The sequence below is a fragment of the Globicephala melas genome, chromosome 16 (genome assembly GCF_963455315.2).
Source record: "Globicephala melas chromosome 16, mGloMel1.2, whole genome shotgun sequence".
Lineage (NCBI taxonomy): Eukaryota > Metazoa > Chordata > Mammalia > Artiodactyla > Delphinidae > Globicephala > Globicephala melas.
The window spans coordinates 23,963,449-23,976,627 of NC_083329.1; the positions used below are offsets into that span (position 1 = coordinate 23,963,449).

The 13,179-nt window shown below is 42.1% G+C and overlaps 1 protein-coding gene across 1 annotated transcript in view; it reads right to left on the reverse strand.

The window, feature by feature from the left end:
- Positions 1 to 13,179, reverse strand: part of SORCS3 (sortilin related VPS10 domain containing receptor 3) — a 612,586-nt gene that overhangs the window by 580,929 nt on the left and 18,478 nt on the right. The gene's annotated exons all lie outside the window — the stretch shown is intronic.

The window sequence follows — 13,179 nt, forward strand, 5'->3', positions numbered from 1 at the left end:
TAGGAGGCGCCGGCCCCGGAGCTGAGGAAAGAGAGTAGCCGAGAGGGGTCTCTCCCACCGGGAGGATCTAGCCCCCATCTTTCGCCTGCGATTTTGAGGTTGCTCCCTCATCTCCTTAGATTAATCTCTGAAAGGGCTCAGTTCGTTCAAAGTGTCAGGCTGCCACTTGAAGGTCCCCGGCCCAGCGCCACGCAGGCCTGATGAACAGTTCGCACTGTGCCCTGCTGCAGAAGCGGAGCCAGAGTGCGTGGAACTCAGCCTCGGCTGGGACCGTTCGTGCCCATAGGAAACGGAAAACTTTGGGTGAGCTGGAGAGAGGAAGCTAAACCCAAAGACAGCCTCGAGATGTAGTTTACAGGCCCCCCCCCGCCCCCGGCGAGGAGGACAAGCAAGTAGTGCAGCTGCCGCCGCTGCCACCGCGGAGCTCCCGGGATTTCTAGGGGTTGAAAAGGCCTAGGCGCGTGGAGCTGGAGTAGGGACTGCTAAGAAAGGAGTAGGTTGGAGGAAGGGAGCTTGGAGAGAGTGAAGGCCTCCTCTTCTGGATTAGACAGAAGAGTTCCCTTGTGGGAGATGGTTAAAGCAGAGGGAGAGGGAGGGAAATGCAAGGAGAGGGAAGAAAAGAAAGGTGGAGCGAAGGTTTAAGGCGGGGTGGGGGGGGGGCAAAGGGGGAGCTAGAGAAAGAGAAAAGGGAGCGGGAGACCAGCCGGGAGATAATGAAGTGGTGGAGAGAAGGCGAGATATTGATGCAAAAAGAAAGGGGAGAGCAAAGAAGAGGCAAACGAGCGCCAGGGGCGGGCCAAGAGGGATGCGGGAAGCAGAGAAGGTGCCTGGGAATCTGAGCCTGCCAAGGAGGTAGACCACCTGCGGTTCCCAGGAGCCCCACCCTCGTGAACTTGCTTTTCCACTCGCCCGGAGAAAAGTTCCAGCGCTGAAGGCTGAGGTGGGCGCGGGATCAGACGCTAGAAGGGAGCCGGCCATCCGCGGGTTCCCAGCGCCCCTGCCGGGGAAGGCCCGGCGCTGCAGCCCAAGCCGAAGCTCGGGGCTTGGGGAGGGATGCGAAGCCTCCACTCGGCTTGGGCTCTGAGCAGAGCTGGTAGATGCCAGAGTATAAGGTCTGGGTCTGGACCCTTAGGCAGGGCTCCCGGACGGGAGGCTCATACAGCCGGGGAAGGTACGGCCTCCTAAGCCCCAAGCCCACAGTGGAGGTATGGTGTCCAAGCTCCCTGCAGACCCCCAGAGGGCAGTTGTCTGCAAGAGCAAGGCTGGGGTCTCCCTTCTCTCTCTCCCACTTGCAGGAAGCCCTACCCAGACAGAGCTCACGGAAAGGTCAGATCCTAGAGATGGACTTATGGATATGTGGCTATAAAATATTTGTTTGGGGAAAAAATGGATGAAAGACTCTAGGTGCAACATTTTCACGTAGTTTCCTGCACCAGTTCCCCCTCTTAGCTTTTTCCATCCATTAGCACATCCACCTGCTATCTTCAGTCTCGATTTTCTGCAATCTGACATCTGTCTTCAGGTGACTCATCAAAGGCCTGTCCCAACAAACACCACCAGCGGCTCCCTGAGACAGTGGGCCCAACAGCTTCTGCCTCCTGCATTTGTAAACGTGTTCCATTTGGAAAGATCTCCCTTGGTTTACATGTCATCAGGGTCTCCTGGGTTCTCCCTGACCATCCTTAGTCAAGTTCACCAGCCTCTCTTCTTTCTTCCACATCCTAAATTCGGAGCCCCAACCTCTGTGCAATCCTCTGTGCCTGGCTCTCATCCTACCTTCTCTCCATGAGTAAACCCCATGTTCTCACCCGTTTCTGTGCTTCTTCAACTATCACCTCTTGCTGGTGACTCCTCAATCTACAACCCCACTGTGTCCTCTCTTGTGGGCTTCACATCCGAATTCCCCATTGCATATCCCTGTTGAAAGCCATCCGCATCCAGTTCTAAAAACCATCCTCCAACACCTCAGTTAGGCAGACTAGACATTTAACATGCAACCTTTAGTCCTCCCTCTTTTAATCCCCACATCCAGGAAAATCAGTGTCAAGTCCTATTTAAAAAGCGTTTTTACCTGTCCTCTCCTGTCTATTCCCAGCGTCACTGCCTTACAACTGACCCTCATCATCTCTGGTCTAGGGCTTTGCTATAGATGCCTATCTTCAGTTCTTTGCTTCACCAAGCCGACCTCCCCATTGTCCACCTGCGCTGTCCAGTAGAAATATAATGTGAGCCACGTAGGTAATTTAAAATATTCTAGTAGCCTTATTTTAAAAAGTAAAAAGAAACTAATGAAATCAATGTTCATAATATACTTTACGGAACTGAATATATCCAAAATATTTTCATTTCAACTTGTAATCGACATAAAAATTGAAGTATTTTTACATATTTTTGTACTAAGTCTTCAAAATCCAGTGTGTATTTTACACTTACAGCGCATCTCAATTCGGACTACCTACATTTCAAGTGCTCAATAAGGTGGCTAATGGCTATTGCTTTAGACAGCACAGCTCCACACTGTTGGCAGAAAGAGCCTTTTAAACACAAGGAAGATTATGTCGTGGATTGCCCTCCTCAAAACTCTTCATTACCAACTATCGTCCATGAACTCCAAACTTTTCAGAATGGTGTCCAAGATTCCATGCACTCTCACCTCCATGAACTTGCTTACTGTATTTCTTAAGCCTGTAATCTGTCCTCCGACACAATTTCCATTCTGGTCTGATGTAAATGCCAGCTCTTCCAAGAATCCTGCCCCCACTATCCCATAGTACCTGACACTGTATCCATTATTATCACCACCATGGTCGTCATCGTCTTCATTATCATCATCACCAAACTCTTTGTCTTCCTGCTCTAAGATGGGAGCTGTCCAATATTGATTTAGAATTTAAAAGACAGGGCTAGGGTTAGAATGGGCTCCCATTTCCTTTGCTGGCATAATGCCTACTTCAACTGGGAAAGGCAGGTTGAGAGCTAAGATTAGCCTTCACCCAGTCCCAGTGGGGAGAACAAAGAAGGCCTCACTGAGAATGCATTTTCCCTCTGGGTGTCTATGCGTGTTACAAACAACTGGAGAAAAATGTCACCTTAATATGGCTTCTTTCAGTTTTTATTTTTTTTAACCATCACAGTGAAATAATGCTTGGGGAAACTTTACTTTTTCTCCCTGATGTCACGAACACACGTGTGCACGTGCACACACACTCTTCCAATCCGTTAATAATCTAATAGATATCTTGCCATCAGTACCCATAGCCGGCACGTACAGGGAAGCATTCCAATTACGCCTGTTTCTCATATTTTATAACATGTTCAGCAGTCGTATGAGGCTCTAAAGACAAATTCCTCATAAAACTTAGAGCCAGGAAAAACTTGGATTTCTCCTGTGGAGCTGACATCCTATCTTAAAGACTTTCTTAAAACTGGCTGTGTCTTCTCACGTCTTGACAGTCAAGCTGAGTACCACATTCACTTGCTGTAACAGTCTTCAGAAGAAGATCTTTACCCTCTGCTCCCCTTTTACTAAATACTGTTTGTTTTTCTTGTTTGATACTCTTTAGTCATACTATGTCTGTGCATTGTTGATAAACCACTTCATATCCTTTTTAGAACTAAATAGGAAATTAATGAATTGATTAACATCAAAACAACAGTCCACATTGTAACTCTCTGAATTTCTACAGAGGCAAATGATTATAAAACAAAACCTGAAATGCAGACAAAAGCAGTTAGAAGACCACTGAAATCAGGACTTCCTACTACTGTGTGTTCATGAAAGCAAGAAGTGTCCATTTGCTGAATGCTGTATCAGCACCTGGCCCAGTCTCTGGCACAGCACTGACCCTCAATAAATGCGCAATCAAAGATGAAACAGGTGAATGTAAATAATACTACTTCCGCTGCAACTGCTTATCATCTGTTCTTTTTAACATACGTGCACTTTCTAGAGAAGCAAAAGCTCTAATATTTGATTGATGCTATTCCCTACCACAGGTGACCATCTGCCCAGCAGTCTCAGGTGTAGGCAGTAACATTAAGAATCTTGCCCCAAAAGCCACCAAAGAATTTATGATGAGGAAAAGTGGAGGAGAAAGAAGAAAAGCAGAGGAGAGAAGGCAAGAAAGAACAACCTGAAAACTGACATTTAGCAAGGGCTTTCTTTACGTCAGGCTCTAAGTCTTCTATGCCCACTGCTTCCTGCCCTGCATCACATAACATGTCCTAGACAATATTTGGATTCAGGCCTATCTGGCTCTAAAGCCAATGTTCTTTCTGCTGCATCACCTGTCTTCCCACCCAAGCACACACCATGAGGACTAACGCTGGCAGCCGGTACTCACTGGGCATGTGGCTCCCACAACATGCCTAGCAGTTTGAGAAGAGACTGGTGATTTGGTTGGGGGCGTCCTTGTCTTTAAATGGCGCCCCCTAGCGAGGAAGAGAAAACTGTGGTCATTGAACTCCAGGCCTGCATACAAGCAGCAAGTTCAGGCTTGAAGAAGTAAAGTCAACAGTGGAAAATGAACAACCTCCACGAAAGCACATACTCATTAAGCTACTGAAAGTCATCAGCAACTTTGTCAACATTTTCCTCACACTCGTGTCTCCAAAAGAAAAGCAGGGCAAAAAAATCTAATGAGGTGAATGCAATTGGAAAATAAGGTTTGGAGGAAAACAGGATTTTGTTTTATTCTTCTCCCTATTGCTCTAAAAGCAATGCTGCATTTCTTAAAGAAAAGGTGGTCTCTTCAAGACAGCATGGAAAATGAAAGCTTCCAACTGAGACCCTTGACTTTGGTGAGAGGATGAGCCAGGAGAACAAACAGATGAGCCTGAGAAAGGGCAGCTTGAGAGGTTGGAGGGGAATCCACAGAGTGTGGCATCACGGAAGCAAGGGAAATGAGCGTTTTACAAAGGAGGAGTGGGCAGCGTTGCCAGATGCTCCTGGGTCAGCGCACAAGTCCCCAGGCTCAGAACAGGCTGCATCCTGCTGGATCTCAAAGACAATCCGCAGACAGGAAGACAAGGACGAGGACACTTGCTTCCACATCAGCCTCTTGCCCAAGTTCTGACCTCACCCACAAAGACCAGAAGTGTATTTTGTTAAGGCAAGTGTGTTAATCCAGGTCTTACAAGAAGCACACGCCACAGCAGTATTAGACCTACAAGAAATGGATGAAGGTAAATGCCCTGTAAGGGGGAATGAGAGGGAGCCAGGAGTGGTGGCTGGGAAAGCCATCAGCCCAAGATGTATGTCTGACTCTTGTGGAGGAAAGAGGGAAAGGAGGAAGGAAAGGTGAGTGAACGAATCTTTGATAACTGTGCATTCTGAGAGAGTCTGGCAAGACAGGGGGGAGTCCTTGAGCCAAAGTCACTCCCTAAGTAGTTTTCTAGCTCCCAGAAGCAGGCCTGCCGTGGTATCCCTGCCACACTTGGTCGTGGCTGGGAGCAACCTGTGGAAAGCATGGCCTGGGCACTAACATGGTGATGGATTTCAGAGTGCCATTGCTGGGGCATTGGTCAATTAGGCATTATTCAGTTTTTCCATTTTAAAAGCTATTCTAACATCATCCCCATAGGATGGTTTTCAGAGGTAAATGAATAATATATGTGAAACTTAACCTAGTGCCTGATGAACCTAACAGATCCTTCCTAAATGCTTGTCAAATGAATAAAAGAGTAATGGAATGAGAGAACGGAAGACAGAAAGGAGATTTGAGCAATTTAATTAGAATATCTTATGGTAGAAAAGCAGGGGATTTTCTAGGAGAGGTGGAGATGAAGACATGAGAGGATTTAAAATGTAGTCTTGGTTTTCCCAGGGTTAGCTGAGAAATTTTAACAAGTCTCAAGATTATGACAGAGGAAAGAAAACCCACTTCACTGAGTTTGAGCATTAAAGGAGAGAATGTGCCAGGAAGCACCAAACTTAACAGGGTGACACAAAAGGAAAGGCATGGCCTGCTGTTGTAGTTGACATCGATATAGTTACAGATCTCATCTCTTTAGACTGGACCCAAGCCAACCCCCAGTTCTGATCTCTGGAACCCAGGACATGCTTAGAGAGTCTTTGTTGCATCCAGCCTCCCTTTTCTTTTCCCATGACTCCTAGCTCTGTGCTTCCCCAGCAAAGTTTATATAGAGGGAGCATCTAATTCATCCTTCAATGTTGATGTCTTAATGCACCCTTCCCAGGAGTACAATATTTGCATTTAAAAAGACACCACCAGATGCTTACCAAGTTTAACAAGGAGAATAGACAACCATGGGAAACTCCAGGCAGCAGTGACAATGAGATACATCCTAGCAGAGCAGACCTGTCCCCCAGGGGTACCATTGGTGGGTTAAGGCCCAGATAGCAGAGAAGAAAATAGGACTGGGGGGGGGAATGGAAAAGCAAAGAGAAGATGAGGGAAGGGTTAGAGAAGGAGAGAGAGAAAAGGTGCCTGGGTGGTGGCAGTGGGAACATTGGGGAGAAGACAGAAAAAGACCAGACAGCTAAGCTTTCAGGTACTGGAGATGGGACATGATTTCCAGGGAGACGGCAGAGGCCAGTGGGCAAACAATGATTCTGGATCCAAGCAGAGCAGAGTTCAGATCCTGGCTCTGCCGTACTAGGTGTGTGACTTTGGGGAAAGTGTGCAACCCCTCTGAGCTTTGGCTTGCCCATCTGTGAAATGAGATATCAGTAGCTCCTTTCTCAATGCGTTTTTTGAGGATCCAATGACATAATGTCTGAATAGTGCCTGACACATAATAAGCACTTAATAAATTACTATTAGACCCTCTCTACCTCTTCTCTCTAATTCCTCCCTCCATCCCCGCAAAACATATATTCCATCTGCCCGATGATGATGCCTGGATTTCCCTCATGAGAAGTCAAAGCTTTTATCCCCCATGGTGAGACTGCAGAATTAGAGAGCAAATAATCTCATGGAAAAGGCCTCAGTGGCTGACCTCAGTGCTGGGACTCTGAACGATGGTATGCAACCCCTCCTCATTTAATCTTTTCAGAGTCCTGGGAGGTGGTCAGATCCACACAGATGCTCAGAGAGCTTAAACGCACCCTCCAAAGCTAAGAATAGCGTTGGGTTGGGAGATTTTCTAAGAGCAAGTTTGGATACAAGAGAAGCAAGTTAAGAAGTCTGGGTGGAGAAACCAGGGGGAAGGGCTCCCAGGGTGAGAAGAGCCAGAGAGAGATGAGGCTGCTGCTCAGAGGAAGCACCCCACCCGGGAGAAGGGAGGGAACCCCTCAAGGATGGCCCGAGGCCACTTTAAGCTGCTGCCAGAGAAGGTACTGTATGGATGGGATGTGCCTGTGGCCCTCCCGCCCCCATACTCAGGGGTCATGACCCTTTCACTCATCCCCCTAGTCAGAATCAGGAGCAGTGCAGCTGGCGGATCTTAGGAAATTGTTCAAGGGTGGCAGAGAGAGCAAAGCTGGAGCTAAATATAGCCTCGAAACAAACATGTGGTTTACAACCCAGCACGGGCCTGAGAGAGACTGCGTCTGAGGTCGCAGGAACCGGAGCCTCCTGCTGTTATCCACGCAGGGCGTTCAGGCGCCAATGCAAGAAGCGGAGAAGCCGCGCTGCTTCTGCTTCCACGGGGCCCGGGCTCCCTCCCATCGCAGGATCTTTGCCTGTGCTGTTCCTCCCTTCCCTGCTTGCCTAACTCACTCTCCATCTCCCTCCAGATCCTAGGTCTAGCTTCACCTGCTTCAGGGAGCCTCCCCTGACCTCGAGCCCCTCCCCTGTCATTAGCGTGACCATGGGCCCCAGTTCAGGACACTCTCCCAGCCTAATTACTAATAGCACCGCTGTTCACTCTCGGAAGTGTCCCAGTTTGAGCAATAAATTATGTAGTCACCCACCCTACCTATCATATGTTCTCCCAGGACTATACGCCTCTTCTTTAAAGCATTATTACAGTTGAATTTATATTGTGTTTGTATAGAGATTCAATTAATGCCTCTCTCCTCCAGAATACTGTAAACCCCATCAGCAAAGGGATCAGACCTATTTTTTAGTTATACTTTTAATTTTGAGGTAATTGTAGATTCCCTTGCAGTTGTAAGAAGTAACACAAAGGGATCCCAGTTCCTCCCAGCGGTAACATCTTACAGAAGCACAATGCAACATCACCAGCATATTGACACTAAAACAGTCAAGCTGCAGAATATTTCTGTCACCACAAGGATCCTCATGTTGCTGTTTGATAGCCACCCCCGCTTCCATCCTGTCTCCCAACCTCTCCTTAACCCCTGGCAACCACTAATCTGTTCTTGATTACTATAGCTTTGTCATTTCAAGAATGTTACATGAATGGAATCCGACTGGGATTGGCTCTTCTCAGCCTAATTCTGTGGAGATTCATCCAGGTTGTTATTTGTATCAACAGTTTATTATTTTATATTGCTGAGTTATATTCTATAGAATGGATGTATCATAATTTGTTTAACCTATTGAGGGACATCTGAGTTTTCTCCAGGTTTTAGCTATAATGACCAAGCTGCCGTCAACATTCACGGACAGGTTTTTCTGTGAATGTAAGTCTTCTTTTCTCTGGGATAAATGCTTCAAAGTACAATTTCTCAGTCCTACGGTAGTTGCATGTTTAGTCTTTTTAACAAACTGCCAAATTGTTTTCCAACATTGGAAATGTTGTTTTCCAACATGTACTGCTTTACATTCCCACCAGCAATGTCTGAGTGATCCAGTTTCTCTGAATCTTCTCCAGCAATTAGTGTTCTCACTAGTTTTTATTTTAGCCATTCTGGTGGGGGTGCAAGGTAATCACATTGTGGCCTTAATTTGCATTTCCCTAATGGTAATGTTGTTGAACATCTTTTCATGCCCTATTTGTCATCTATATATCCACTCAGGTGAAATGTCTCTTCATGTCTTTGGCCCATTTTCTAATTAGATTGGTTTGTTTTTCTGTTGAGTTTTGAGAGTTCTTTGTGTATTCTAGATACTAGTCTTTGTTGGATATGTAGTTTGAAAATATGTTCTTCCAATCTATGGCTTGTTTTCTCATCCTCGTAAGATCTTTCACAGAGCAGAATTTTTCAATTGTGAAGAAGTCGAATTTATCAAGTTTTCTTTTATGGATCATACTTTTGATGTCATTAGCACTTTTTGCCTAGCCTTGGATCCCGAAGATTTTCTCCTATGATTTTTTCTAAAAGTTTTATAGCGTACATTTTACATTTAAACCCATGATCCATTTTTTAAATGTATTTATTCAAGTATAGTTGATTTACAATGTTGTGTTGGTTTCTGCTGTACAGCAAAGTGATTCAGTTATACATATATATACATTCTTTTACATATTCTTTTCCATTATGGTTTATCCCAGGATACTGAATATAGTTCCCTGTGCTATACAGTAGGACCTTGTTGTTTATCCATTCTATATATAATAGTTTGCATCTGCTAATCCCAAACTCCTGATCCATCCCTATCCCACTTCCTCTCCCCCTTGACAATCACAAGTCTGTTCTCTATGTCTGTGTGTGTGTTTTGTAGATAAGTTCATTTGTGTCATATTTTAGATTCCTCATATAAGTGCCGTGATCCATTTTTAATCTTTGTATAAGGTATGATACAAGTTGAGGTTCATTTTTATGGCTATAGATATCCAATTGCTCCAGCATCATTTGTTGAAAAGCTACCTTTCCTCCACTGAATTACTTTTGTACCTCCATCAAAAATAAGTTGGGCTTATTTGTGTGGGTCTATGTCTGAGTTCTCAGTTCTATTCAATTGATCAATCAAATGTGCCTATCCCTCTGCCAGTACCACACAGACTTCCTTATTATAGCTATATATTGTCTTGAAATCAGGCAGACTGATTTCTTCCACTTTATTCCTCTTTTCAAAATTGTTTTAACTATTTTGATATAAACTTTTGTCTTTTGATATAAATTTTAGAATAATCTTACCTATATTTATAAAAAAAATCTTGCTGGGATTTTGATAGAAATTTGTATTGAACATACAAATGTTCTCAGTTTGGGGAGAACTGACTTCTTTAATATGTTGAGTCTTCCAATCCATGAACACAGTTTGTCTCTTCAGTTATTTATATCTCCTTTGATTTCTTTTATCAGCATTTTGTAGTTCTTAGCATATAATTCCGGTACGTTTTGTTAGACTTATACCTAAATATTTCTTTTCTGAGTTATTATAAACAGTATAATATATATATGTGTGTGTGTGTATATATATATATACATACATATGTATATACATATATATGTGTGTGTATATATATATATATATATATACACGGCTGTGCCATGCAGCTTGTAGGATCTTAGTTCCTGGACCAGGGACTGAGCCCAGGCCATGGCAGTGAAGACACCAAGTCCTAACCACTGGACTCCAAGGAACTCCCTCAACAGTATTTTCACATTTTAGTGCCCATAAGTTCATTGCTAGCATATAGAAATACAATTAATTTTTGTATCTTTACTTGAATCCTGTGTCCTTGCTGAACTCACTTATTCCAGGATTATTTTTGTAGATACCTTGGGATTTTCTATGTAAATAATCATGTTGTATGCAAATACGGACAGTTTTATTTCTTCCTTTCCAGTCCATAATGTCTTTTATTTTCTTTTCTTGCCTTATTGCACAGGAATGAACTTCCAGAACTGTGCTAAATAAAAATGGTAAGAGTATACATCCTTGCCTTGTTTCTGATCTTAGGGGGAAAGCATTCAGAATTTCACCATTAAGAACAATTTTACCTGTTGGTTTTTTGTAGTGCTCTTTATCAAATAGAGAAAGGTCTCCTCTATTCCTGTTATTCTGAGTATTTAATCACAAATAGGTGTTAAATTTTGTTAAATGCTTTTTCTGCATTGATACAATCAGTTGATTTTTCCTCTTTAACCTACTGATATCGATTGATATCCTCATATTAAACCAGTCTTACAAGCCTGCAATAAACCCCACTTGGTCATAGTATATAATTCATTTTGTATATTGCTGAATTGTATTTGCTAATATTTTGTTAAAGATTTTTGTGTCTATAATCATGAATGATATTGGTCTGTGGTTTTCTTTTTTCTTTTTTTTCAGTACTCCCTAGTTTTGGTATCAGGATAATACTCACTGAATAAAATGAACTGGGAAATGTTCCCTCTTCTTCTATTTTCTGGAAGACAATACGTAGAATTGGTCTTAATTCTTCTTTAAACTTGATAGAATTCTCCAGTGAAATCGTCTGTGCTTGGAAATTTCTTTTGGGGGAGTTTTTGAAATTATGAATTTAATTTCTGTAATAGTTATAGAGCTATTAAAATTATCTATTTCATATTGGGTAAGTTGTGGTAGTTAGTGTTTTTCAAAACATCAGTCTATTTTGTCTAGATTGTCAAATTTGTACGGGTAGAATTGTTAGTAGTATCCCTTTATTATCCTTTGATGTCTGCAGAATCAGTAGTGATATCCCCCATTCCTAATATTGCTAACTTCTTTTCACTTTGTCAGTCTTGCTAGAAGTTTGTCAATTTTATTGCTGTTTTCAAAGGAACCAGTCTTTGTTTCACCGATTTTCTCTATTTTTTTTTTTCTGTTTTCAGTTTCATTGATTTCTGCTATTTTCTTTATTATTTTCTTCCTTCTGCTTGCTTTGGGTTTACCTGCTCTTCTTTTTTCTAGGTTCTTGAGGTGGGAGCTTAAATTATTGACTTGAATCTTTTCCTCTTCTCTAATATATAGATTTAGTGCTATAAATTGCCCTCTCAGCACTAGGTTTAACTGCATCCCACAAATTGTGATGTTTTATTTTCATTCAGTTCAATATTTTTAAATTTTTCTTGAAACTTCCTCTTTGACCCATGGATTATTTGTTCTTCGTTTTCAAGTATCTGGAGATTTCCTATTATTTTTCTGTTATTGATTTCTAGTGTGATTCCATTGTGCTCTGAGAACACATTCTGTTATTCTGTATGGTTTCAAGTTTTTTTAAATGTTGTGGTCTGTTTTATAGTCCAGGATATTGTCTGTCTTATCTATATTCTGTGGTTCTTTGAAAACAAAGTACATTGTACCGTGTTCTATAACTACTAGATCCTGTTGGCTGATGGTGTTGTTGAGTTATTACATGTCCTTACTGATTTTCTATCTAGCTGATCTATCAATTGTCAAGAGAGGGGTCGTGAAGTCTCTAACTCTAATTGTGATTTCTCTCTTTAGTTCTATCAGGTTTTGCTTCACATATTTTGCAGCTCTGTTGTTTGACACTTACACATTTAAGACTGCAATATCTTCTTGATAGGTTGACCCTTTTGTCATTATATAATGCCTGTCTCTGGTAATTTTCTTTGTTCTGAATTCTACTTTATTTGCCATTAATACAGCTAGTCTTGCGTTCTTTTGATTAATATTTTCATGATATATCTTTTTCTATCCTTTAATGGTTATATTTGAAGTGAGTTTCTTGTAGATAGCATATAGTAGGCTCATGACTGCTAATCCATTCTGCTAAACTCTGCCTTTTATTTTATATATTTAGACCATTTACATTAATGAAATTAGTGATATGTTAGAATTTAAGCCTGCCATTTTATTTTTTGTTTCTGCTTGATCTCTCTGTTTTTCATTTACCTGTTTGGTTTTTCCTGCTGCCTGTGGGTTACTTGAACATTTTTTAAATTCCAGTTTGATTTTATTTATAGTATTCTTTAATGTATCTCTGTATGGCTTTTTTAGTGGTTGCTCTAGGTATGGCATTAAATGTACATAACTTATCACAGCTGGATAGCTTTTCATTTTACCAGTTTGAGTAAGGTATAGAAATCTTATTTCTCTTTATGTCTCTTTACCCTCCCCACTTAAAATTGTCTTAAATATTTTCTATACTTACATTTAGAACCATATCAGGCAGTGTTATAATTTTTGCTTCAACCGTTAAAGAAAATTTAGAAAACTCAAGAGGAGAAGGAAAGCCTATTTTTTCAGCAGTGTTTTTTCCTACCATGTTCTTTCTTCATTCCTGGTGTTCCAGAGTTCCTTCTTTTATCATTTTCTTTCTTATTAGAGTACTTCTATAGTTATTCATTTAGAGTAGGCTTCCTGGTAACAAATCCTGTTAGCTTTTCTTCATCTGAGAATGACTTCATTTTCCCTTCATTCTTGAAGGATAGTTTCACTGGTTATGGGT